The 22,896-nt window shown below is 38.8% G+C and overlaps 1 protein-coding gene and 1 long non-coding RNA gene across 2 annotated transcripts in view; one reads left to right on the forward strand and one right to left on the reverse strand.

Annotated features, from left to right (window-relative positions):
- LOC126927122 (immediate early response 3-interacting protein 1-like) overlaps positions 1-22,896 on the reverse strand; it is a 130,958-nt gene that overhangs the window by 49,212 nt on the left and 58,850 nt on the right. The gene's annotated exons all lie outside the window — the stretch shown is intronic.
- The window catches only part of LOC126927129 (uncharacterized), a 46,249-nt gene continuing 25,024 nt past the window's right edge, over positions 1,672-22,896 (forward strand). Inside the window, exon 1 of the long non-coding RNA XR_007715186.1 lies at positions 1,672-4,072. This is a non-coding gene — a long non-coding RNA (uncharacterized LOC126927129). The remainder of the gene's footprint in view (positions 4,073-22,896) is intronic.

Here is a 22,896-nt window from a genome sequence, read left to right on the forward strand (position 1 = left end):
ATTCTCAGCCGTTATCTAGAGGTGATTTGTCATCGCTGTATTTATAGGCCAATCGATTATATTATTTGTCCGAATTGTTCCATGAAATTGTATTAATCTCGAAACTCTATTTTCACGAAACATAGCTACCGTTATTACTACTACGAAATGGCTCTTTGTTATCAAAATGGAATAGAGAACGGTTGAATGCATTTGACGGATGAAAACATTGGAAAAGTAGAAGTAAGAACCGTGGTTATTGAAGGTTCTGTCGTATCTTCGCTAGACACGCTTCGATGCCACCTTCTATCGAATTAGTCGAAGTGAATCAGAATATCGAGCCGCCTGTGAAGTGATTTTTAAATCAGACAACAAAGACTTTCTGTTATCGAGTATTTTAATACACTGACTTGGTGTATTAGATCAAGCCATTGTACTCACGTTGCATAAAAAGGAATACATTTCGATTGAAATAATAATTGGTCGAAAGACTTGATCAAATATGCGAACGATATTCATCTTAAATTGTGTACGAAGTTTTCAAATAAATTATTGTTTTATATACAACAGAAACGAGGAAGACGTAGAGTTGGCTCGTTGAAGAAACTTCATTGGTCATTGATACGTCGATGTACTTTAAGATGATCGACCGTCACTTTTCATTCAAATACAATACGGAAAGTGAAATTGGATTACATGCTAAAGATATTGCCAGAGAATATCCCGATCTATAATGATTTATAATTAGCATTCTATCCCGGAAGTTATGGAACGCCTTCTTCTAGTTGTTGGACTAGACTTGTTTCATCGATGCTTAACCGTATATTGGCTTAAGGTCGTATTACATAATCTTATTATTGATCGTATCGAAGATTGCGTAAGTAAAGTATAGTTTATAACAATTGCACCATCGACTCGAGATTTGCGCTAAATTAATTCCGCTTCTTCTTGCACCTTGTTACTCGGGTACATGATGAGCGTGAAATTTTTTCAAAGTAAATAATTTATAGCTGTAACTCAATTTACATCACAGTCTAAGTAACAATTTATTACAATTTAAATTTATTTCCAAGCTGACTGCATATATAAGCAGCGTAATTTCATAAAAATATCATACAGGTAGCAATTTCAATTTCTCTGTTCTACACCTTTTCACTGGTATACCTGTATACCAAATATTTGTATACCAAATATAGAACTTTTGTGTCAAAATTAGATTTACTTGAAAATTGTATAATTTCATAATAATATCGATTCACTCTACCTTTCTGCGTGATCGAATTTGCTCCAGCCGCTGCATTGCAGATAATTCGCAGGGCATGTTCCTGGTGGACAGTTGAAGGTGTCGTGCAATTTGAAAATAAAATGCTGATATGATGAATAGGGGAATGATGTAATAGGCCAGGAACTTGAACAGCACCACCCCTCTCCTATAGCTTGCCCCTGCGTTTCAGAACGAGAAATAAATTAATACGACTTCGTGGGTGTGAAATGAAAACACGGAGAAATGTCCAATATTTCAGCGTGTGAGATACTCACCCAATTCCACGGGGAAAGGGTTACAGATGTGGATGCTGGAGTTAGTTGTTATGTCGACGTCCATCACGTCAGAGAAGAGAGCAGCAGGCATCGACAAAACAATCGCCAGCACCCAAATAAGGCAAGCTATTAGTAGCGTCAATGGTACTGCTTTCATCCCGGCTACATGGCGCCGAAGAGGATTTACGACCGCGTAGTACCTACGATGCAACACGAGCATATCTTTCTTTTATTTGTAAATCAATTTTTATTGAAACCTTAACCCTGAAATACTATAGAACGGAGTAATTTATACCCCACTTAAATGTTTCATTTACAGATGGCTGTTGTGCGTGTATTTATTACTGTTGAGAAATGGTTGTTATTTATACGTTCCGAGCTGTCTCGTGCAACAAATGTACCAACTGTAATATTAATATGTTGGCAAGATAGAAATCTTAGATTATATATAGATTTCTGTTTTACAATTTATTTATTATTTTATTTTATTTGCTTTATTACTAAATTTATTACTATTGGACAAGGGTGTTTAACGCCTTCTGTTTTATTAAACGTCACTAACGATACTAATTCAAATATGCAGATAGATCCTGATAATTATTTGACATGGAAGAAATCAAAATTATTTAGCAACGTATCGTTTGTTGGAAATAAGCGTTGTGTTAATAAAATGATATGTAATTTTCAATATAGCGTTAATTGGATTGTTTATAAATGCAGTATTGCAGGGTTAAGATTAAATGATGTCTGATTAAATGAATTCTTCAGTTATACTTTATTTTAACGTTGAACTTTCTTATTAATGTAAATTAATTGATTTTCTTAATAGCGAAAAGGAAATTGGACGTTTGAGATTTCATTTCGATTACTGATTAAAGAGTCGATTGGTCCATTAATGGGGCGGAACTTCACTAAAGTTAGGACGACCAGCCTATCCCTGAGACAACAATTTCCTCAACCGTAACTGGGTTTGACAACTTACCTCTCGGCTGATAACGCGGTCAGAGTGAAAACTGAGACACCGACTGAAATATCCTTGACGCACTCCGATAATTTGCAAACTGTCTGTCCCCACGGCCATGAATCGAATGTGAATATAACAGACGTGAGTGGTACACTCGTTAGGATCACCTGAAATAACCGAAAATTAAAATTAAAAATATACACGTGTATTTTATTGTATTGTATTTCCACGGTCAATTGTACTCGTGTTATTCAATCTACCCTTTATCGAAATTTTATTCGAATATTTTTCTGTACTTTTGCGAAATTTAATTGAATTCTACGAATATATGGGAAACGTTTTAAAATCTGTTTCGTTGAAAACCCTTTATCGAAATTTTATTTGAATATTTTTCTGTAATTTTGCGAAATTTGATTGAATTCTACGAATATATGGGAAACGTTTGAAAATCTGTTTCGTTGAAAACGACGCCTTCGACATTTCGATAGGTGAGAGCGATAAAATAAACAATACTTGATATTATATTTGTACGGCATCGAGCATATAGTAAAATTATTAGGAAAACATTTATCAGGATTCATTGTTATCGAGAAAATTAAAATAAAAACAATCCGCGATTATGATACAGAAAAATCTATTAAAATTATTCGTGATGAATTCACATCCCACGTCCTTTTATCATACTGTGTAACGTTCACTCAATTTGCGAAAAAAAGATTCCCTCATTAACTCGCTAAATTTCGTCTGTAATACGGACGTCTCTGATGAATTTCGAGATAAAAGGGGGATATTAACAGGAACGTTTTGTATTGAATATTATAATAAAAAATGTAGATTAAGCGAATTTTCTGCAATTTCATGCGGGATGTACAAATTTCGTCGTATGATCGAACACTCAATTATGGTGTTGCACTTTTTTCTCAGTGTTAATCGTGAAATACACATTTTCTTTTTGTTTAAGCATGATCGTTCGAACACTATAATCGAGAAAATATTTATTTATGATTTTCACAGATGATATCGTATGGATCGCATTAATCTTTGATTATTCTCCGTCCGGCTATAAATTGTCCATGGATCAAGATGTATAGCTACATATATCATAAAGTAAGCTCGATATCCACGAAAATAAGCGCGTTTATAATCGAACTCGCTATTGGTCCACGATTACGTGTCCAGAACAACGGAATTTTAACGTCTGATTCAAGGTCTCATATAGCATGTGCTTCTTTTAGAAATTATTTATGAAAATATTTGAATATTTCTAGATGTTCTGTCGCGCAACACATCTGCACGCCATCCCGCGCGGCTTGCCAACCAGCGGTCTACCTGCCGTCCTTCTAACACTCCATAGGCCCAAGGACCCACTATAAAGTTGCAATTCTAGCTGCATTGTTCGCACACATGGCCTAAGCACATCTGTTTGCCAGAAAAGACTTTCTAATTCCAGAAGAGTTTTCGGCCGGTTTTTAGAAAGGTCCTTGGGTTTATTATGTGCTCTTAAGAATTACGAAGAAAGCGGAGATATACCTAACGAAAAATCTGAGTTTCCCTGTAAACAATGTCGCCTAGGACCCAAGTTGGTAGGAGGTTTCTTCCTCCTCTCTTCCTTCCTAACATTGGTCCCAACCAATCGACATCGCGGATTATTGCCCTCACTTTACTAACTAAAAATGTAAGCAACGAATCCGCGTTCTTCGTTCAAAGGGCACACCCATACCAAGCTTTCCTCCGTATTCACATTAGAATAAGCTTCAGTGTTTTCCATCGTCTCTCACGGTGACTAGAGTTCCTGCATAACTCTCACCGTTCCTATATCTCTCAGAATTTCCTACCACTGTCAAAGATCTAACGCCTAACTTCTAACATTAAGTCTCATACCGTGCTACTTTCATATCTATATGATCGCAGCGTGATAAGTTATTAAGTGTTTATATCTACTCAATCGTGTATACTAAGTGTTGGAAATATATATTTTAACTCTGTGAGCCACAGTGTTATCATACCTGAATCACCCCTATTATCTTAATCGAAATACGGGGATCGAACTATTCGTGGTGTCGATCATTCTAATCGTAACGGGAATTTACGACTCCCGTTGACGCGTATTCTAACGACCGCGTCTCCCCGCGATAGCTCGAAAATACACTAGAGATTTTTATGAACGTATTACGTGTGTGATAGAAAAAATTTTGAAATTTCGTTACTAGACCATTATGATCATATTGATAATATATGTAACAAACTAAAAAACATGTATAGAAGTTACAAGATATTTATTTCAAGCATACAATTCACAGAAATCGCTATATCATATAAAAATATATTGTATTATACAAGAATAATTATACATTTCTAGGAGACTTAAATTCTTCTATATTATATGTGATAATAAAGAGTAATGTCTGCGTATTTGTACGATATAATACATTTTATCAATATAACCACGACAGTCGGTAAAGACAATAAAACTGTCATAATATATATCCAGACAAATTTTCTACGATGGGCCCTCAGATGCTTTCGTGCGTTATCGTACCTACTTACATTCTACGCGAAATCGATGACGGAGAAAGTACCGGATGTTCTGATGTTCGCTCGCGACAGATTTATACGCGCGATCCGACAGTCTGAATAAATTCGATATATTGCCGGGATACAAATGACATGGGGTCCTAGCAACATTTTCCGATTGACGGGAAATCGAAATGTAAAAAAAAGGATCCCGACGAAGGAAGGAAAGATTTTTCTCATCTATATTCGGAATATTCATGGATTGTTAGTTTTTACCATTCCAGCTTTGTCGCAATTTATTTCCAACTTATTGGACATTCATTTTGATTTATTATATATATTTAGACGCGGAATACAATGGGTAGCAGATGGCTTTTTCAAGATGTATGAATCATAACCACAAGAAGTACAATTAAATATTTATCCCTTCCGTGTTAGTAAGCTGATGAATCTTTTGATTGTGGCTTGCAAGAATAATAGTAGATTAGTTTAATTCTACCCAGTTAATTATTCATGTAGAAATATGTTTTTACAAAATTTATGCTATGAAATTTTGAATACATTTTATATTTTACGAGAGGAAACTTTCGACACGTCTTGTCCATCTGAACGTTTCTCAAACGTGCACGAAATCTTTTTCCATTTTATTCGACGTCAGAGATCCTTTTTTTTAACGTCGGTCTTAAATGATACATTAGAGATAATATATACACATATTGTACTTTCTTACCAAAATATCGCCCAGAGCCAACGAAAATATGTAGATAGTGGATGTATTTTTTGCAGCCGAATCTGCACCCAATGTAATCATCATCAGTCCGTTCCCAAATACACCCACTATCAGGATTATTAAAAATATCCCAGGTACTATGTAGGTTTCCGGGCGATGGATGTATGGAATGTACCCACTCTCCTGGACCAGGCTCGTCACATTCGAATTCAAAGCCATCTGTAAAAGAATAAATCCACGTCTATGCGTTATGTATGTAACTATGCGTTATGTATTTTATTTTCATTTTCAAACGTTGTATAAATAAATAAGTCTCTTTTATATTTATCATTCAAAATATTTTAGTTGGAAATGGAAAGGAATAAGCCTTGCGCTATAGTGTGATTTTTCATTTTCCGATACGCCGTTCCTTTTGTCCCATGCAAAACCCACGCGTCCATATCTGGATGCTCGATAACGAACCGCGGCACAACAAAAACTAATCAGATCGATCGCGTTGCTATATGACCTTTCTACCATTTTAAATTGATATAAACTCAACGACAGCGAGAACTTCGAACGCTGCACGGTACGGCATTTAGATGAGGATTTAGGACAAAAATCAGAATTTGCTGGCCGCGTTCGCACGCTTGCGGGCTACGTTTGCACGTCTGCAGGCCACTTTCTCAGCTTCTACAGTGCGGCGTTTGAATGAGGATTCGGGACAAACATTTTAAAAATATATATAATATGCAGTTTTCCAGAAACTTAATATCAGGGAATTCGATGTGAATAAAAGTCTGTTTACCAAATATCCCTTAGTATTTTCCCTACTTCCTGGTTCAGTTCAAATATTATAATTATTTATTGTTTTTGTCTAGTCTCTTTTCCTAAATTAAAAAAAATAAGATTTTTTGTCAGATATTATAAACATCTAGTAAAGAACAGAGTTTTTATGTAAAAAATTTTGTTGAGACAAGTGTGGTAAAGAATCAGCCTGCGTGACGCTGTTGAGAACTGTTCGACTCGAAAATGCTCGTCGATGCTATTTCGAAACTTCATATTCTGACGAGAAATCAATACAAAAGTAATTAGAATAGAAGCTACTATAATAGAAGCTACAAATTGTTTAGAAAGTCAATTTTCCATGGAAAAAGGTTACTATTGTTGACATGTATAGCAGCAGTCCTCAACTACCTAATGGTGAAATGAACGAATGGTTCAATATAAAAATTTACAGCTGGAAAGATAATTCCAGATTGACTATCATAATGTAAGGGTTTATAATGTAAAGTAGCAGCATTCAAAAGAACAAATAATTCTGAAGGCAAGCTGAATACGTAATTCCAATTTCTAAAAGTTTTTTCAGTTTCGTACCAATATAGACGACTGTTATCGAAAAAATTTTTCAGAAGTCGAACAATGAAAGTTGATAGAGTTGGTCAGTTTAATTTCCACGTGAATCGAATGTGTAATAGATGTCCTGATACCAATCGAATACTAACGATATCGCTTTAACGATACTTGAAAAGGAGTTCTAGCTCTTCTAATGAAGTAAAACGCAGATACACACGAATTAATGAAATCTCGTTCTACATCGTTTGATTTCCAAAGGAATTTCTTATCTTCTTAGGAAACAGTGTTTTATACGTAGTAACGATACCATCGATGAACGTATGTGTAAATTTCACGAGCTGAGTCGCGTATCTTGCACGATCGTATTCTTCGAAACTTTATGGCTCCCCATAACGATTCTCCCGTCTGTGAAACTACGTATTGTCTTGCTTCGTTACCGGCGAAGTTAAACGTGGTGTCGAAGTGATATTTCACGGATTTGATAAATAAGAGAAATGGAACGAAATCGATTGCGTTCGAAAGAAATTGCACCATCTGAGTTTAATTTATCCACGTCGCAGAAGCGCTGAAACCTCGTTATTTCACAAACATTTCCAACGATTTCATCACGCTTTCGTGATTTCGTGACTGGTAATATATTCCTTTCGATTCCCTGTTTGTAGAATTTTACGAAGATCTCTGCAGCTTCAGCGCGATGTTCCATGTCCCATGAATCAGACTAGATTTACGCCTGAACTTCGTGAACGAGTTTGAAGCGAATACAACGTGTGACGAGTTTCGTGCCATGCGTTAAAAGAGTCCAACTTAGTTTTCAAACAGTCAGTGAAACGTAAAGCAACCCTGGCCATGGTATAAAAGGATATACAGGGTGTTAAAGCTGTGGACGATATTTATAGGATTTTATATATTACATGTCAAACGTGAAGGTAATGAAAAAACGCTTATATAGAAAAATATTATTCGAGGCTTATTTTTTAATATACATAGTTGGTTAACGAATTATTTTCGAAATAAATATTTATCCAGGATAGTTATTCGAAAATCATTTTAAATTCACCGATAGCTGCATAGATCGATGAATCAGCTGATGAAACTTTCTCTTCATTCTATTCACATCTCGCGTTTCTCATTTTGAGTCAAATAGAAATTAAATATATAACAATGGAAATTCTATCGTCGTTTATTTTCTCAGGAACAAGGGACGTAAAGTTCGAGTAAAATAAAGAGAAAAAGCCGTAATTCATAAATTTTTACCGCAAAATTCAATTGTTTATGAATTGAAAAATAAGCTGTAAATCTTTTTGTGTGAGGTGATGGGCGTGATAGGTCTAGAATAATCACTCGTATCGTTAACAATAACAATTTATTAGTTTATGTTCGTGATATACACTCGTGCGTAGAACACGCGATACAATTATCGGTTCGCGGTTGCAAGTTCGAGCTCGGTGGGATACGTTTCGCGGTGCGATTCACGTCGGAACGATTGTACCAGATGTCGAGAAGTTCGGATTCGCTATTACGGCCAACTACCAACGGTCACTTCGGAATGGCGTCTCTCGCTCGTCTCGCGGCTCACGACAGAATTGAATGAATTTGTGTCGCGATGATGCTCCTTAGGAAAACTGTGCTTGGGTGTGTCTAAGGATACGAAATCATCGGATTCGTTGAGAAAAGCGTTAGTTCAGAGGGTGAGGGAAATGGACGTCGCTGTCAATTGGCTAAATCGTGAGTTGGTGGTTGGAAAGAGATGGCAACTGCCCTTGAGAGAAAGTTGCTAGCGAGGAGCGTCGTACGTGAGGAAAAGCAGATTTCCGTAGTGGGTGGTATGTGTAGGGACTATTGAGACAAAGGCTATCTGTTCCTTTAGAGAATCTTAGCTGCATGGATCCTAAGATTTATTGCGGGTCCTTAGGCTCGCTGTAAATATTCGGAGAGAGTGTATCGACATCTGGCAATCATCTGTTCGCAAGGTAGAGTCCTTGTGTAGCGAGGCACGGGACAGAAACCGTTGGGAAGTTTGCTGTCGAGTGCCGCTACAGTACCCCCTTACCAGTGACAACGTTTATCTTTTTTTCTTACATCTCGCAGGTAGTTATGACCTATTATCTTATCACAGACCCGCCTGAAAGCGATCAGGAAAGCGAACTCTCCTGCCCGCGCGCGTGGTGTGATGAACTCCTGAGTCATCTTCGCTTTGCTGTGCCTGCTCGGCGTTTTGCGTAGTTGTGGTTTTGCGCGGTATAAACGTAACGAGGGTTTCTGCGCTGGTTTCTCGTTGCTGTTGTTCAATGTCGTCGGATACAATAAAAGCGGGTTTCAAACGATCTATGGAGACTATTACGTTTTTATTGTTTATTTTGACGGTGAAGGTCTTTGTTCCACACTGTATAACCTGGTAAGGTCCGTCGTAAGGCGGTTGTAACGGGCCACCGCTCGCGTCGTGGCGTACGAATACGTATGGTGATGTTTCGAGCTCGCGGAACACGAAAGTTTTCTTGTCGCCGTGTCGCGTAATCGAACGAGGCCTGATTTTCTCAATTCGCTCCTTTAAACGGTTCGCGAATTCCGAGTTGGGCTGTTGCTTTGTCGGTGCGAAAAATTCTGTCGGCAATCGTATGCCGGTGCCGTAAACCATTTCAGCGGCCGTCGCGTTCAGGTCCTCCTTGATAGCGGTTCTTATGCCAAGTAAAACAATTGGTAGGATTTCTACCCAGTTGCTCGTATTGTGACATTTTATTGCTGCCTTTAATTGCCGATGTAAACGCTCTACCATCCCGTTGGACGCGGGGTGATAGGCTGTCGTGCGTAGATGCTTAATGCCGAGCAACCGGCACAGTTCGTTAAATAAGTTTGATTCGAATTGGCGTCCTTGGTCGGTTGTTATTTTTGCAGGCACGCCAAAACGAGCTATCCATGTAGAAAGGAGGGCCGAGGCAACGGTTGTCGCTTCCATGTCGGCGATGGGGATGGCTTCAGGCCAACGCGAGAAACGGTCTATGCACGTTAGACAATATCGGTAGCCTTGCGAATATTGCATCGCGATAATGTCTATGTGTACGTGCTCGAACCGGCCTGCTGTTGTTTCGAACGTTCCGACGGGTGAGGATACGTGCCTGGTGACTTTGCATCGTTGACACGGGATACATTGTCGTGCCCAAGTCCGGCAATCTTTGTTTACGGACGGCCAAATGAAACGCGACGTCACCAACTTTTGCGTGGCACGTATCCCTGGGTGGGAAAGTCCGTGGAGCGAATTGAATACGTCGCGCCGCAAAGATTTCGGTACGTACGGTCTTACAATGTCGGCTGATACGTCGCAGTATATTTCTGCGTCGTAACCGGGAAAGCGTATCTTCTTTAACCGTAACGCGGTTGTACCGGAGTTGACGATATCGCTTAGTTCGTTGTCGTTTTCTTGCGCGGCGGCGAGAGTTTGATGGTCCACGGCCTTCCCTATTGCTTCGATGCGCGACAGAGCGTCGGCTACGTTATTATCTAGCCCCTTTATGTAACGTATATCTGTGCTGAATTGACCGATGTAGTCTAGGTATCGGAATTGTCGCGGCGAACACTTTTCTAACTTTTGTCTGAACGCGTAGGTAAGAGGTTTGTGGTCGGTATATACTACGAAGTTTCTGCCTTCTAAAGCGTGTCGGAAGTGTTTGATTGCGGTGTATATTGCGAGTAGTTCGCGATCGTACGCGCTATATTTTTGCTGCGCGGGGGTCAGAGATTTCGTAGCGAACCCTAGCGGTTGCCATTCGCTATTCGCGTGTTGTTGTAATACCGCTCCCACGGCGTAGTCGGACGCATCTACCGAGAGGCTGATAGGCGCACCTGGTATCGGATGCGCCAGCATCGTGGCATCCGCGAGAGCGCGTTGCGATTCGCGAAAGCTGTTATCCGCCTGTTCCGACCACTCTATGGGCGCGTTGCCCTTTTTCGCGCCTTTTAACAAATCATTGAGCGGCTTGAGTGTTTTTGCGGCCCCCGGTATAAAACGTCGGTAGAAGTTTATCATACCGAGGTACCTACGTAGCTGCTTAGCGTTCGCGGGTTTCGACAATTTTATAATCGCTTCGACGCGTTCGGGCGGCGGTTTAATTCCGTCGGAGTTTACCGAGTATCCGAGGAAAGTAATTTCGTGCACGCCGAATTCGCATTTCGTGGGGTTTATCACGACGCCGTAATTATTGAGGCGGTCGAACAGAATTTTCAAATGTTCGCGATGTTGACTTTCGTCGTCCGATGCTATTAGGAAATCATCGATGTACGCGTAGACGAAATCGAGCCCACGTGTGATTTCGTCGACGAATCGCTGACATGTTTGCGCGGCGTTCCGAAGCCCAAACATCATGTTTGTTGCTTCGAAGAGGCCGAACGGTGTTGCTATCGCGGTTTTTTCGATGTCCTCGGGCGCGATCGGAATTTGATGGTACGCGCGGACGAGATCGATCTTTGAGAAGATTCGCTTACCAAACAGATAATGCGCGAAGTCTTCGATATGCGGCGGTGAGTACCTGTCGGGTACGGTGCGGGCGTTCAACGCGCGGTAGTCGCCGCATGGTCGCAGGTTTCCGTCCTTTTTCGGCACTACGTGCAGAGGTGATGCCCACGGGCTTTTCGATGGTCGCATCACACCCTGCTCGATCATGAGCTCGAATTCCTCCTTTACCTGTTTAAGTCGATCAGGTGCGAGACGGCGGGGTTTGTTGTAGACCGGCGGGCCAGGCGTGGTTTCGATGTGGTGTACCACGCCGTGTCGAGTCTTCTCTTTTCCAAAAATCGGTGGGCGGGTGAGGTCCGGGAATTCTGCCAGGAGTTGGTGATATGGTGATTCGCCGATAATGGTCTTAACGGACACTTCGTCTGTCGTGTCGGTGTATCCCCTCGATGACATTCGAGTTGCCGTGTCGGTGAGGCTTTTGTTTCGCGCGTCCACGAGCAACCCGTAATGGCTTAGGAAGTCCATGCCGATGATGGGGGTTTGCACGTCGGCTACCGTAAAGTTCCATCTGAATGCTCTGCGTAGGGACAGGTTTAGCTCCATCGCTAAAGTGCCGTACGTTGCGATGCGCGTCCCATTGGCAGCGAATAGTTCATACGGTGTTTTCTTTACGTCCGTGGATAGCCTGCTTCGGGGATAAACGCTGATATCAGCACCGCTGTCAACTAAGAATGAAGTCTTCGTTCTCTGGTCCAGAACAAAGATGCGGCGAGATCCTAAGCCGTTGTCGTTCGCCGCTTTTACGGACGGCTGGTGTCGTTTCCCGACTTCCACTTACAAGGGGCGTTACATTTCCTGGCGCGATCGCCAAACCTCGCATGATAGAAGCACATTCCGTCCTGGCGCGGGTTATCTCGCGAACGCGAACGGCGGCGGGGTCGGGTGAGAGAATTCGAGCGTCTTCGTGGTCGACGATGCCCGTCGATTCTCATAGCCTTCATTCCGTCTAGCGCCATATTTTGACCTGTTGAATGATACACTATAAATGTCGCCCACTTTTCCTCATCATCTTGTTACAAGTATCGTGTTAAAGATGTAGTCCTCAAAGTGTTTTTTTAATCGTCTACAATCCCAGATGAAAGGAGAACTATCGTATTACGTTCTCTTAGAGCAATTGAAAAATAACTCTCATACTTGCGATCGAAACATTCAATCTGCTAGTTTCAGACCCGTTAATGGCACCAGTACCATGCCCTCGACATTCGGAATATGGTAGGGTGAAATTGAATTACGGTTTTGGAATTTCTCGATCGCAAAGAGAAATGATCGTGATAGAAGGAGTATACCTTGTGTCAGACTCTATCAGTTGAAGTAAATTTACGGAAAACAGAATGCCACGGAAATGTGTCAAGTTTGACATAATCCAATCACATAGATTATTAGAAATATTATAATTATTAAAAATGTAACTCCCTCCGATAATGCACTAGTAAAATCATCTTGTTCCGGTATGCAAGCGATACACAATTTTATAAACTATACTATTATTATTATACTATTCTTTGCATAAGTAAAATACACAAAATTTGGCAAATATCGACAGGCATTTAGAAATCGCCCTACTACTATAGCTCGCACACGGAATTAAAAGGATTGTCATTGCATTCATAGTTGCAGTAGTATTTGCAATAATTGATATTAATGACGTTATGCGAATATTATCCGCCTTGTCGCTGAAAGTGATTATTCGAAATTGCTTCGGACTGAAATGCCGTGAATTCGTTGCGACAGAGAGTAACAGGTGTCATGTTGTAAATACAACGCAGCAGGACGCGACTAAATGTAATTTTATAATAACGACAATCCTGGTCGTACTCGCGACGAGCGAAATGGCGATTGCGATGCGCAGATTTAACGTTGTAAAAATACGTCTGTCATATACATATTCTATGGTGTGCCACGATCAACGGACTGAAACCGATTGCCGATGAAGTATGGCCGAAAAATGGACGATGTATGTATAACTACGTTTCAACGATCTATTCTAATGGGCCACGCAAATTCATTCACGTTCAAATTCGACCAGTCGTGCGAAAAACGCGATTTTATTCTTTTATTCTTAAAGGCGATAATCTGGTTTCATGTATAGAATCAGTACACAATAAAAGCAGCTGATATTACGATATTGATTTATCGTTTTCACGAGTGTTGGATTCTCTGTACCTGTTATAGGAAATTTGCCCAGTTTGATATTATACACGATACGATACAGAAAAATTAATAAACTAACTCGATAGTATTTCAGTCTTATGTGTATTGAATGATAAATTCGTTTTTTAGCCGATCTGGAACGAATACCTGAATCACGCTCTAAAACCAATTATATTCATACTAACATACTCCACTGTAATTCTGTTTTAGAATAGTAAAAACTTAGGTCGAATATGAGAGATGTGCTTATTTTGGAGGTTCTCTGTGTACAAACATTAGAACACTTTCCAGAAACTAATGGACAAATACCTTAGAACGAGCTAGCTTATTTCTTAGAACGAGCTAATCCGAGTGATAACAACGGTATTAAAATATATCGATTAATTTCAGGTATATTCTACGAGTTAAATAATGACGTTGATTCCTGCTCATACAATTGTTACGTTTCTGTTTTTATTCATTTTAACAAGACAATGGACAATGCGTTGGAATAAATATTTTTATATTTAATACGAAGGGAAGACATTTCTAACGAAAAAAGATGTATAATTTCAAATAAGATAATCGTATCGACGCAACGTGTATGTATAATGGTAATAACTATATTAAGATAAACTACAAATGAAATATCTTCAAGAGTGTTCTTACGCACCAGCGTATGGGAACATTTTAATCAATAAGATACATATGTATGTAGAAACCAATACCTATATAGAAGCTCCAATACATTCATAGCGTTCTGTACTGCAGATGATATTGCAATGGAAACCGAATGGTGGCCCATTAATTTCGGGATAACCAGAAATTGGTATTCGGAAAGTCCAAGCTATGGTTTAGGTTCCATTAATTATTTACTAGTCGGAACTTGTGAGTTTGAAGCGTGCTCTTTTAGAAAAAAGTTCCTGATGTATTGTCGATGTCGTGTTTACGGATGAACTAGCATTAAGTATCGATAGATGAACATACTATTTCCACGTTTGCAATGCGGAGATATTCCACAGCTTGTGTAACTTTAATTAATGTCTCAGCTTCGATTAAACTTTAAAGCGTTTTGAATGGAATATTCACGCAAGTTCGCAAATGTTGTGTCGAATTATAATGATTTGTAGAACCACGCACAGTGTCGCGAGACGTCGTCCTAACGAAGAAGATGAACGATACATCGCCGCGTCGAAGGAAATGGGGGACTGTTAAGAGGTAACCATTACAGGGAAGATCCGATCCGAAATTCACTTTACGTATATTTATCGACCATATTCTCTGTTATATTCTTTTATGAGCTATGGGATCGTTTAACTTCTCCCTAACGATCGTCTCTGTGTCACAGAAATTGCATCGATGGATCGTTTCCTTGGTGTGTAAAAGCTGAAAATTTTCTGATATGAAAGAGATATTCTCAATGCACGTTCGTAATACGTTGGTAATAAGCTCGTAGATAAAATACTACGATGCATTCAAGCTATTTGAGGCGAGTAAATGCACGATACACTATAGAAACATAATGGCGCTGGTTTCGTAGTTTTTCAAGGCAGGCTGTTTTCTTTGGTCTATAATTTATGGAATGTTCGCGCGGAGCTTCACAAAGCGGGACTCTAAGGCAGAGTTCGCGTGGCTAAAGGGTTTTCTAAAATGTAAATACCGCTTCCTGGAAGTAGACGAACATGCGAAACCACTTAGTACACGAGGTAATCTTTTGGGTATAAATTATTAATCCTTAAATGCATAGTGTCATCATTTGATAATACAACTTTTTTCTTAACATAGCAAACATATGCGAGGCATTGTGAACAGAGATAGACTAAAATATATTTCTTCTGAATGTAAGTTTATGAATAAAATTATTATACTACGCATAGTTCGATCCAAGTAACATAAAAATACTGTCAAATTAGTTTATTTCATTTGTACGTTTGATCATCCTATTGTCTTCGTCTCTTGTTACAGTCAAATGTTTTAAAAATTGTGTTATGCAATCAACGAGATAAATAACTGACTATATCTTCGCGATAATCGACCTGCAATTTGCTTATACCTTTCAGACACGTTATAGCCATCTTTGATAACAAAGTACTTTCCCAAGTAAAAAATTAAAAAAAATAAATGGCGTGAATTCGATAATTTTTCTATGATTTTGTGGTTTGATTATATCTAAGGAGAAGAATCAGGGTTTGACAAATCTATTGCGACCATTTCTCTAACTCTTTAGCTACAGAAGTGTTCCACTTCGCATTCTTCCTTCTGGTAACGCGAAAACTCATCACGACGGATATCTTGAGGTACGAAGTTAATGAGAAACTTTATCCACTTTGTGACAATCTCCAGAATATAACTTTTTCAATTAGGTACAGAATTTGAACTTTCAAATCGAAATTTCCGTTCATTAGTTCGTGTGCAAATGAACCGAACGGAAAGGGACAAGTACCGTGCTGATGTTGAAGTTCAGCGTCCTACGAAAGTAATTCGTGAAAGTTGCGAACTGCCGAAGAAGTCGAAAAAGTTCTTAAAGGTTCGTGGATAATCTTAATTTAGTTCTAAAGCAGAAAAAACATTTGGATGCGATTAAAATTTCCGCGTGAATATAAAGGGTGATCGTTAGGAATTGATTTCTGCACGATGTCATAACGAAATTGAGAGAACATATAGAACCAAACCGAGCAAATACACCATTGAAATTGGCAAGCACCTGTCGCGTCGATATCGCGACACGCTTTTATAGGCTTTACCCTTTCATTAGCTTCCCAAATTGCAATATTCGCGAGATTGGAATCAAATTAGTGTAGTATCGGGAAAAAGGGATAGGATTAGGATAATTTAGATTTGTAAAATTCTCCTAATACTATTTATTAAGATAAATGAAAATAACAGAGATTAATTGGACAGAGAACGATAAATGTTCAACTTGAACTAAAACACAAAAGTCTTATTCCGCTCAAATCACTCTCGCAACTCTATAACTCTAACAACTCGATCTCTCTACAACGCTAGCAACTCTACAACTCTCGTCTTCGGCATCTGCATTCGCACGCTCTCGCTTCTCAACTCATACTGTACGCCTTTTGCATTCGTTCTCGCTAGCGTCTCAACTAACTCTACCCTTAGCGTCTCTTTGTCTTTTCTCGTCCCATCGAACACGTGTCCCGAAACCCCGTGGCCAGGGTCACGCAGACTCTTTCCACAAAACTGTCCACTCGAAAGGACAGACGACACATTGATGTACTCGACGGCGCCACGGTTCTCGCCACTTTGTATACGGTTCGGCCGATATCTTGGGCCTTTTGCCCATGATACTACATTAGAATTATATCTTCGACGATTATTAGAACGAGCGAAAATTTCTACGGATAGTGATCACAGAATTTGTCAATCAGCTGATAAACGTATTGAGCTAACATGATTTGCAACGGAAACCTTCCGTTTCCATATCAATTTCAAATCTATTTGGCTATGATCGCGCATCCCTCGATTGCCGCATTTTTATGGAAAACTCTGCTTCTCAAATGTACACAGGCGGGTCGAACGATGAACGGACTGTTCCATTATTCTTTCTAATAAAAAATTATTATTTTACTTTTGGAATGGACCATCGAATTCATTTATGAATAAAATTTGTGACCTTTGTACACTTTAGAAAATTGTATGTTGACTTCCAACGTAATAAGTAGCACTCAAGTTTTGTTAATAGAATGTTCTCCTCTCGTGTCGTATTCTGGAGGGTGGTTTCATCCCTTGAACTCCAGTTATCGCGACTAACAAGAATGTGCAATTATAAATGTGACTGTTCTTCAAGCCCACAAAGTGCACCCTCGAGTTTCATCCAAGTTTTGTTATTGGGATCGAATGCAAATTTCGAATCTGTCAGATTTTTCTCTGTAAATCAGCTAAAATATCCGAAGCTATTCTCTCTAGTAACTTGTAATAACTAACCCTTACTCGAATCTCTGCCCTGGGCAATGTTCACTCCATCGATCAGCAACTTCAGTTACCGCTCATCCTCACTAAAATCTTTCCATGGCTCAATGCCTCGTGGGTGCACTTCCAGCTCCAACTGTTTTCTTGGACAGTGTCCACTAGCTACATCGATTGCGGAGAATAATCTGTCTCTCTAATCAGTCTCTCTGTAGACGCTGCCGTGTAAACTTGCAATTATTTCCTTGACAAATCACCTTCTGTGGACGACGTCCATTTCCTGGTTATTTAGTGGTTACTTTCACCAAAATTGTCGACCACTTGATCACTGCGAAACTTTCCGGGGGATTCTTAGTAGTTTCACCTACTTTCACAGACAGTGTCTATCCAAGATTGGTAAAATAAACAGACTATCGGGACCTTCTTTGGAAAGTAGAACGATTTTCGCTATCAGAGATGCAGATTCTATCAAGCAAAAGGGAGACACTCCGGAGAAAAGAAATTGACGCTAAAACATGTTCTAATAAACAAGTTCTAATAAAATATCAAAAAAAAAAACAAACAAAGCAATAAAAAACAAAACTGACACGAAATTCGAAGAATAAGAATAGATCAAGAATATCACCGAATAAAATACGAAAAAAAAGGTAGAAGAAAAGACTGGATGGGAGCACTAAACTGAAGTTTTACTGATAAAGAAACAGGAACACCAAAGAGAGTAGTTCAATCAATAAAAAATAGCCTAACGATGCTAAAGATCAGCAATAAAAAAAAGGTATACGAAGGGAGAGACGGAATTGCAGCACGTCTGTACTACCATTCGCGGTATGATAGCCCTGATATAGCGAAAACTTTTTACCTTGTTTTCGATTTAATCAAATTTTCAATCCCACTGAAAACTTTTAATTTCAGTTCATCCCTTAACTCGCACTACTTCGAGATTTTCTCGATGATGGCTGTATACAGTCAAAGGCGGGGAAAAGCTAACCATTGGCAAAGGTTTATTTTTCGACAGAAAAAATCTCGTTGAGACTATTCTTTTTAATCATTGCAACGCCGAGATTTCCAACGTCATTTTCTGGTAATAAATCCAGCTGATATCAACTACTGGAAGCACCGACGTGCACTAACACGTTCGTGATATTCATTTCAAAATAACGCGCGTGTGTTTTATTTTCCCTGAGCATATCATACTTTTTCATAACATCGTCGAACATTCGTCTGTTTACCGACGGAAGCAGGAAAACGAGGAAAAAATACGTAGACGAAAAGAAAAAATCTGTTTTAATAACGAACTATGAATATCTACGCAAAATTTTACGAACATGACATCATGAACGACCTATATCTTTATTTGTTGTTGAATAAAAATTAACGCTGCTGTAAACACGGTTATCATGAGATCTACAACTTCACGATCTTCTTAAATATACTTCTTTTACGATATAATCGCAAAAACATTTACCGGGATTATGTATTATAATGAATATTGTGTAAATAAGGAAATTGAAATGTATCGAACAGAAATTAAAGATATTGAAGTATAAGAGTCATGTACCGTAATGAATATTTTATTAAAATACGTTCAAATGTATCAAACAGAAATTAAAAATGCCGGAGGATAAGAATTATTTATTACGAGTATTTCATTTTACAAAATTGAAGCGTTTCAAACAATAATTAAATATGGGTGGAGAAGAAACATTTATAAGAGTTAGGTTTGGGTTAGATTTCTCTTACTTATCTCCCTGTCTGTCTGTCTCTCCCTCTCTTTTTCTTGGGTTTATCTTAGGGGTGCTTTAATTTGTCAATACAGAACCTTCCTTCTACATCTATCTTCTTCCCAATTAGCAATTTCATATTTCAGGTAAATAATTTCACGTCCGCGAAAGAATAGAGTTACTAAACTAACGAATTACATTACTGTCTCGGCAAAGGCGTTAAATTCTGTCGATTCATCGTCTACGAGGTACAAGCGGCTGAATGACAGCTACTTTATCGAGGGAATTGCGTTATAATGTTGTCGGCGACCGGCAAAGAGCTTTAATCCATTGATTGTCATTCGAGTAACTGAATTCGGAAACAAGCTTATGGTAATTAAAAAGAATGTATCGCTAATGTATTTAAGATTCGATGAAAAAGAAATTTCATTTATCCTCGCCGATAAGGATAAAGGTAAATATCAAAAAGGGAACGCGTTTCAGACGACAAACTCGATTTTGATCGACTGGTCATTGAAACTTCCTGTCACGTTCTTGTTACTAGAGTTGACGTTTCGCCGTTTTAGTGCTTTCGTCCTATTATTTTATGTTACTAATTAGATCTTCTGGAAATGGCAATTATTGATATGAAAAGCGACCAGTTGACCGTCGTATTTGATTTTCTCATTAACGAGGTATTTATCGATCATGTAACAAATATCTCTTAGCCATATCGCTTTGACACAGCTGCTGATCTGTCCTTTGCACCGTGTGTAGGATTTAGTGCAATTAGCATAGTGCTTTATACGTCTCTATATAGGATCGATTTGCATTTCGTGGTACGATACCACCAGAAACGCATGTTTCGTACGTACAATTATTTTTAATTATCTTTATCAACGACAGGAAACAATCTACACATTTTGAAATTTCGTTGAAACCACAATGAAACACATTTACACCGATTGTATCGGTGAAATGTTAAAAGAATTTGTAAATGTACGTAGAAGTTTGAAAATATTTATTGCAAGCATACGCTTCATAAACATGCTCGAAGTATACGATTAGTTATCGAATCATGATAATAGTGTTTCATTACATCTCATTACCTCATTAATTAATTATTCAACAAGTTTCGTATAACATACGATAAAAGACTTTCTCCCCTATCTACGAAGAGAATTTCTCGATGAGCCTCTACTACGTAATGCTCGTTCTTTTGGATGGCGCGACTGGTCCACAGAAAAATTATACGGTTCCGTTGGAAACCGACGAAAGCAGCTGACGCGCCAGGCAGAGAGCAGAGGGAATGAAATATCACGGAGATGAACCTTGATTCTTCTGCTTAGTGGAAAGGTTATCGATCGAGAGCAGGATCAGAGGTCTTCGTCTCACGATTAATTACTCCACGAAAATATGTCAAAAGGAAAGGCGGGTCTTTAGAAGTTGGTCAAAAGTCAGGGCAATCGTATAGAAAGTATTGAATTATTATTTCCTTTGAAACGTATGTAAAAATATGTAGAGATAAAATGTTATGATAAAAATCTTATTAATTTTACTATTAAATTTGTTTTTATTTAATTTCAATATTCGATTTAGATTTTACGGGTGTTTCAGGGCGTATTATTAATTTCACAACTTGTTTAATTTTCTTACGCTAATTAATATCGATTAAATGTCCGTCTTTCTCGCCCTTTCGTAATTGTAATTTTAATCTAGATTCGCGATAAGTTGTTTTCGCCGAGGTAAATTCGCGAAATAGTTTTCTTTGAAACTCCATAGTTATCCTCAGTGTTGACCCAATATTAATCTTATTCGCTTCGTGCCACGGTAATTAGCCTTCGCGTCTGGTTGCTCGTTTTGAAGATCGGGACACAGTTTCTCATTTTTAGCGGGCACTTTGCGCGGTCAATTCACGCGCGCCATTTCTTCTAGACGTGACCGATTCTTCACCAGACTTCTACTTCCATATTTCTGGTGCCGTCATGGCCAATGTGTTTCTTATTCTTCTCCAAAGACTTTCCACGTCGTCGTCATGAATACCACGTTCGATCGATACTCGAGAACTCACGCTATTTTTCTTCCGTGCAGCTCTCCAAATATCAGACACCTGACCACCATTCGAAGAAACATGAACATCTCCATTCTGCGATTTCGATGCGAAATGTCAGTCAGTCAGAGCAATTTCGCTGGCCAGAAACACAAAACCAATTTGTTTAAATTTCCCACATTATTTATTCGAAAATTAAACCACCTATTGCTTAGTGTTCGTATCGGATATCAGTTGCCTGCATTATGCAGCCAGTTTAACGTTACAACGCGCTTGTTAGCTCACGTTTGTAACAACTGTGGTCACATTTGCATGCGATACGAGATTCCTCCCGGAAACTCTGGTTTTGGATCATTAAAGTTAACTCGATGCATACACAGCAGATAGAATGTTCCTTTGCCTTCAAACGAAATCAGACTTTCAATTCATTTCATATAACAGTTTGTTGCGATATGAAGCTCTTTGCTTTCGTCGAAACGGAAGTAGATGAGATACGTTCAAGTCAGACACGTACAGTTAATGAAGTTTAATTGAATTACAGTATTGTCGTACATACTTAACACATCTTTGACCGGTCACGAGTTAACTCGTGTTTTCATGGCCAAATTGTGCACCATTACACGCAGATGATTGTTACACTGTTTATCATACGAAAAAGAAATATTAAAAGTTGAAATAAAAATATATAAAATTTATTAAAGTTTATTTATATTGTTTTACTTTCACATCCAATTACGAAATAATAACCGATGACATGAGATAAATTCTCAGTAAAATTTCCGGTCAACAATGTGTTAAATTTTATTTATTATATATCCTTGCAGTGCAATAGATTATTTACCCAATTATTGTAATTACACGTCTACTCTTTTGTGTAAACAAGCCGTATTTTCCAGTCGCTTATTTATTAGATCAATTAATCCCACAAAACAAAAAATAGACAAAACTGATGAAATTATGTAAAATAAGCGTCGATCAAAAAGTGCTTCGGCACTAAAATCTCAACAATTTCAAAAACTCCAGCTAACCATTGCGGCCTAATTCAACGATGTTTCAGCGATACCTATTTCCACTATCTGTTCGTTTATTTCTGTCCGAAATTGTAGTCGGTCGAAGAATATGGAACATTCGATAGAACTCAACTTATGGTCAAGAGCTACCAGGCTACGAACTGGTGCTTTAATTCTCAAATACAAGAAAAGGGATGGAATAATTCATAAGGGGGTTGCCGTTTCCTCAGCGTTTTGTGCGTCCGGAGTTTCCACGCGGAATAGGTCCTTTTCAAGCGGATTATTCCACAAGCTACCAAGCTAATGCAGCTTCCAAGCAGCTCGTACCTTCGTCTAGCAGTTCCTGGTACGCCTGGCCTGTAATCCGCCACTTGGGAAATATTGATCCGCCATCGAACATAAAAGGGACAAAAAGAAAAACGTGGAGAGAAGATCACAGATTTTCCTGCGGCGCGACGAAGAGATCCAAGTTGTCTTCCGCTAGACTCAACCAACCAATTTCTGCTGGCTC

Source organism: Bombus affinis, unplaced genomic scaffold (assembly GCF_024516045.1).
Source record: "Bombus affinis isolate iyBomAffi1 unplaced genomic scaffold, iyBomAffi1.2 ctg00000075.1, whole genome shotgun sequence".
NCBI classification, from domain to species: Eukaryota; Metazoa; Arthropoda; class Insecta; order Hymenoptera; family Apidae; genus Bombus; species Bombus affinis.